This window comes from Dipodomys spectabilis, unplaced genomic scaffold (genome assembly GCF_019054845.1).
Source record: "Dipodomys spectabilis isolate Male_0828 unplaced genomic scaffold, ASM1905484v1 ptg000076l, whole genome shotgun sequence".
NCBI classification, from domain to species: Eukaryota; Metazoa; Chordata; class Mammalia; order Rodentia; family Heteromyidae; genus Dipodomys; species Dipodomys spectabilis.
The window spans coordinates 10031191-10037623 of record NW_024870753.1 but is presented as its reverse complement, the minus strand read 5'-3'; positions in this window follow the sequence as shown (position 1 = coordinate 10037623).

Below are 6433 nucleotides of genomic sequence, written 5' to 3'. Positions count from 1 at the left end.
TTTTTTGTTTTTTTGTTTTTTTTTTTTGGTTGTGGGCTTCAACTCAAGGCTTGGACGCTATCCCTGAGGTCTTTTTGTTCAAGGCTAGCACTCTTACCATTTTGAGCCACAGCACCACTTTTGATTTTCTGGTGGTTAATAATAGGAGATCAGATAGTCTCATGGACTTTCCTACCTGGGCTGGCCTTGAACCACGGTGATCCTCAGATCACATAGGATTATAGGCAAGAGCCACCAGTGCCTGGCTACTAAGTCTTAAATTTTAGATACTTTGCTTTTTTATTTTGTTTTTTTTGCTTAACAGGAGGTACTCTTATCAAGGACCCATGTGCCAAGCATGGTGCCACATGCAGTACAAAACAGATGGCTAGACTTTTATCTTCCCTGGAAATTCTTATTTTGAAGTCCTAATCCTTAGTAACTCAGAATGTGACTATATTTGGAAATATGATGTTTTTAAAAGGTAAGATGAGATGTTGGTGAGCTCTTAATTCAGTACGTATGACCAATGTCTTGAGATTTGGATATAAGCATTCCCAAAAGGAAAACTGTCCTGGGGAGAGGACTCCCAACATCTTGATCTCAGACTTCTAGCCACTGTAGCTGTGACAGATGAATTTCTTTTGCTTTTAACAGTCTCTGGACTTGGTTATAGCAGGCTATTAAGATGTATTAATACGTGTATTAAAATATATCGATTCGCCTCTCTATATGTATAAATATAGTGGTACTGAGGATTGAACCCAGGGTTTCTCACATGCTATCATTGAGTTAACATCCCCAATTCCTTTTTGGTTGTATTTTGAGACATAGTCTATGTAAGCTACCCAGGCTGAATTCAAACTGATTATTACCCTGACTCAGCCTCTGATGTAGCTTGGAATGTAGGGATAAGCCATGATACTGCTAGTTATAACCATTTAAGTTTAAATGAGTTCCATTTATCTAATTTTTTAGTTTTAATATGCTAGAGTGCCTATGGAGTACCCTCTGAAGGCCCATGTGTTGAAGGCTTGGTTGTTGGCCTGTGGTGCTATCAGAGGGTGGCAGTGGACCTGGAGGAGGTGGGCCTTGTTGAATGAAGTGAGGTCACTGAGGGACATATCTGCAGAAGGGATTTTGGGATCCTAGTGGGTGTGAGGTGAACACTTCCTCCATCACACGCTGTTATAATACACCATGCTGAAGCATCAGAACTACAAAATGCAAGAAAATACCATCTGTGGAAGTGGTGTGCACCTCCCAGAGCCTGAGACCAGAAAGGCTAGTCCTGGGTGTACACACATAAGTTTGCCCCAAGGACTATATACAAGACTTTACAGTGGCATTATCTGCTGGAAACCCCTCAGGTAGTGGGTGAACAGATTGATGTATTCCACATAAAAATCAATTAAGCAAATACATAACTACCATATGGAAGAATCTCCTAGGGCTTTCAATAGGAATTTTTTTTTTTTTTTTTTTTTTGAGTCCGGTCGTAGGGCCTGAACTCTGGGGCTGGGCGCTGTCCCTCAGCTCTTCAGCTCAAGGCTAGCGCTCTACCACTTGAGCCACAGCGCCACTTCTGGCTTTTTTCTTTTTGCTTATGTGGTGCTGAGGAATCGAACCCAGGGCCTCATGCATGCAAGGCAAGCGCTCTACCACTGAGCCATCTTCCCAGCCCCTCAATAGAAAAATCTTGATGCAAGAGAAATACTCATAATTTGAAGTTCTTATGTAGGTGACCCTGATCAACATGTTAGCAGTCAGGTGGTTACCTCGTGAGAAAGAAGTGAGGAGACAACCTGGGTGGTGCCTTAAGGATTAGGTTTATTCACTTGGTGATCGTTCATTGTGTGGTATAAGTTTACAGAATGTATATATTCCTAGTACTGTCCTGGAGAGTTTCTGTGTATAGTTGAGAAGAATGCAATGTGTATAAGTACATTTGGTCTAATATGTAGTTCAAGCCCTGTATTATTTTGTCTAATGTATTCATTGTTACATGTATGAGACTGAAGTGCCCTACAATGCATGTTTAGTTGTGGTGGGCACATATATAATTGTATCCCTTTAAGGAATGGGCCCCTCTATCCTATAATGAACTTTTTTGTTTATGTAGTTTTTTAACTTAGTCTGTTTTACCTAAGTATGTTTAGTTTTTTTCTGCTCTTTTGTTTTCTATTTGGCATAGAAGGCCTTTCCATCTCCCCACCTCCTAGCCCCCTTTCTCCCTGAGACAGTCTTCCCCAGCCCACTGCTCGCTTTCAGATACTTGTCTCTGAAGGTGAAGTGAACCTGTTGTGGGCAGCATGAAGTTGGGTCTCACTTTTGGAATTCATTCTGCCATGTTTTGATTGGAGGGCTTAGTTCATTTATATTTTAAAGTAATTACATGTGTGTAGCCTTAGTGTGGAAATCTTCAGAATCTGAAACTTGGGAGTGTTTAATGCCATAAGAAATACTATACCTGACCCCATGTGGGGTTGCATTTAAGATGCAGACAAACTAAAAATACTGCATGAATTAACTTCTCAGAATGTAGCTCACGCTGCCCTTGAACTGAATTCTCTTGTCTACATCTCATGAGTGTTGGATCATCATTTCTGACCCTGTTCTTTTTATGTCTCAAGGTAAGTCACTTTATAAACTACCTTGCATTTTTAGGACCTTTGTATTTTGCTATATGATAAAATGATGTTTAGTAACTGTATGTATGCGTGGATCCTTTTGTCCATCTACTGTTGATTTTTGCCTTGTGGTTTTAAGGCCTACTGAAGGCATTTTTACAGGTGTAACAGGGTATGTTAAGCTGATAGCAAGTTCACTGTATGAAAAACTTTTACTCTACCCTCATTTTCTTCATATCATAATTTAAAGCTTTTTTTGAGGCTTGCTTGAACTCAGGGCCTGGGCGCTGTTCCTGAGCCTCTTTGTGTTCTGGGCTAGTGCTCTACCCAGCTGAGCCACAGCACCACTTCTGGCTTTTTCTGAGTAGTATATTGGAGATGAGAGTCTCATGGACTTTTTTTTTGCCAGGGCTGGCTTTGAACTGTGATCCTCAGATCTCAGCCTCCTGGGTAGCTAGGATTACAAGTATGAGCCACCAGCACCTGGCTAAAGCTTTTTTATAGTGTATATCCATTAACAAATTAGTGTAATTGTTTTTAACAGTTTTCCACTTTAACACTCATACTAAAGACATAATTTATACACAATTATTCTAGTATTATGGCTTTGACTACATAATTTTGCCAGTCTTTTTGTTTCCATGTTGCTGATACTTTTGTTTTCGTTGAACTTCCTACTTTAGCATTTCTTAGCAGGCAAGTTTAGTGATGATGAACACCCACAGCTTTTGCTTGGGTTTAGTCTTCTTTATCTCTCCATTTCGGAAGGATAGCTTTGCCAAGGGAACTACCTTGTTCTTCTTAGTCTCATCCTCTTCTGAGTTATGATTTTGCTCTGAAATGTGTGATAGTGAGTTGTGTGTAACATACTTCCTTCTGGTTCATAATCCTCTTTTTCTTTGACAATTTATTGTCTTGGAATAATTTTATTGGATCCAATCTGATTTGTAACTTCGGACCTTTTTGTAACTATTTCCAGACTTTCTGACATTTATTCAGCTATTATTTTAAGCTCTTTTTTTCCTTTTTCTTCTGAGGTTTGAACCCTGTACTTGCTAGACAGACACACTACCATTTGAGCTACTTTTGTGTGTGTGCTGGTCCTGAGTCTTGAACTTGGTCTGGGTGCCGTCCCTGAGCTCCCCCTCCTTCTCCTCCCTCCCCCCATTGCTAGTGCTCTATCACTTCAGCTGCAACTCCACCTCTGGTCCTAGTCCTTTTAAACTTTTATTTAAAGGTTTCAGTTTGTTCCCAGGAAGCCTCAGACTGCAGTCTTCCCACCCATGCCTCCTATGGAGCTGCGATTACCAGCATGGACCACCAACACTGGGTTACTCCAACAGGATCTTAGTAACTTTCTGCATTGGCTAGCCTTGAACCCTACCTCCCAAGTTGCCAAAATGGCATTTCTCTAAATCCAAGAATTTGAATACTTTCTCTTGGTGCTGTTTAGTGAACTCTAGGGGATCCCATTTTGTTTCTTTTCTGACTGTATATAATTGGCCCTCCACACCTGAAGATTCCACTTCTCTGGGGTGAAAAATACTTGAAAACACAATTGTGACTGTACTGAACATGTACATACCATAACAATGTAGCATTTATATTCTTAGGCTTTGTAACAATGATTTCAAGTCTAAAAGCATTGTAGATTATATGCAAACATGATGTCTGTTTATATAAAGGATTAGTTCACTAGTGGATTTTGGTATCTTGGGGTGGATCCTGAAACTAGTACCTTGCAGGAACTGTATTTTTGTTGTTGTTGTTGGTTGTGGGGCTTGAACTCTGGGCCTGAGTGCTGTCCCTGAGCTCTTCAGCTCAAGGCTAGAACTCTACCACTTGAGCCACAGCACCGCTTCTGGTTTTTCTGGTGGTTTATTGGAGTTAAGAGTTTCACCGATTTTCCTGCCTGGGCTGGCTTTGAACCACAATCCTCAGCCTCCTGACCAGCTAGGTTTACAGGTGTGAGTGGTAACTGTATTTTTAAAGAGCCTGTCTTTGAGTTCACAAGCTGTTTCTTCTGGTCCATCACTTTGACATACTGCTATGGTCTGGGTAAGTGTCTCTGAAAGGCCCATGGGTTAATGCCCTGTCCCCAGCTCATGATGCTATTATGAAATGGTGGGACCTTTCAGAGGTGTGTGGCCTAGAAGGAGGAAGTCAGGTCACTCGAGTTAGGCCATTCAAGAGGATATTAACACCAAGCCCCTTTTTCCTGGCTGCACTGAGGTGAGCAGCCTCCTCTCATGTGTTCCTACCAAGATGTACAACTTACCACAGGCCCCAGGACATGCCAGCTGACCGTGGACAGCTGTCTCAAAACAGCCCCAATCAACCTTCCTTCCTTGGGTCATGTTTTGTTCCAGAAATATAAAGCTTTAGTTTCTTTTTTTGTATCATTCTGTCCCTTGTTTTGATTTTATCAAGTTTTTTATCTGTGGGTATGTTGTACAAGGGATTGAACCCAGGGCTTTGTTTTCAGCATGTACTCTACTACTTGGGCCATACCTCTAGCTCTCTACTTTTTTATGCTTGACAGTCTTCCTTAAAACATTTTGAAGTCTTTGTTGTATAATTTGCAGATCTCCAGTTCTTTGACGCCAGATCCTAGATGGTTGTGTGGGAATGTCTCCTTGATTCTTCAGGTTTATTTTTTTTTGGAGGGGGGGAGGGTGCTGGTACTGGGGCTTGAATGTAAGAGCCTTTTGCTTATAGCTGGAGCTCTACCACTTGTACTGTGCCTTTACTTCCTTTTTTCCTTTGCCAGTTAACTGGGTAAGAATCTTGCATATTTGTCTCCTTGGGCTGTCTCTGAATCTTGATACTCGGGTCTCAGCCTCTTGTGTAGCATTACAGGAGTGAAGCACCAGCACCTGGCTCTTAGGTTAATTTCTGTGCATTTGGGGAGTTAGCATTTCTTTTTAACTTGGTAGGCTGGTTTCAGGGTAAGACTTCCCTTGGGTGAGGCAGGGGCAGGCTAGGTGGAGTTCATTGCTTCTGGCATAGCATTAGGTGTGGCAGTCTCTGGGCAGCTGTTGGTGCCATTAAGAGACATTGCAAGGCTCCTCAGAAGTCTACATTGCCGTCTTGGAAGGATTTTGGATCTTCAGAGGTGATGCCTCCTCTTCCTTCCACTGGGTGTATGCAGCACTAGGGTGGCTTTGGTGTGGAGTACAGACAGGAAAGAAGTGACAGGGCACAGCCCTCAGCCCACTTGCACCGAGCAGCAGTGGTTCTGGCAGAGCAATCCAGATGACTGAGCAACCCTGATACCTTCGGCCTCTGTTCCTCCTCCATTGTCTCCCTGTACATCAGAATGCTGATCAAAGCAGCGATCCTGCATGTGAATAGTCTGTTTCACTCAGCTGTGTTGCTGCTGATTTTTGAGTCATCCAAGTATTGGTTTGTGGATGGCTACTTTTTGTGTTCTGCCTATACAATGAATATTTAGGCTATTTGTAGATATGCATTATAAAAATAATGTGTTTGTAGCCAGTTCAGGAAATAGCAGACTATTAAAAATTGTTCCCAACAGAATAAGGCATCAGGTTTACTTGAAAGTCCTTTGAACAGTGGTTTTCAGACCCTGGTGGGCTTGCTACACCCAAGATTGCTCAACTCCACCTATGAACTTTCTCATTCAGCAGGTTTGGGCTGGGTGTGGGTAATGCTTGAGCTTGCACAGGCACCCACACCTAGAACATTTCTTTACAGTTCTAGCTCTGTACTAGTAATTGACTGCATTATGTTGGGCTTTTCTACTCTGTTGATTTTCCTTGAATTTAACAGAATGAAGCAAGGCCGAAGAAAGAAAGGTCAAA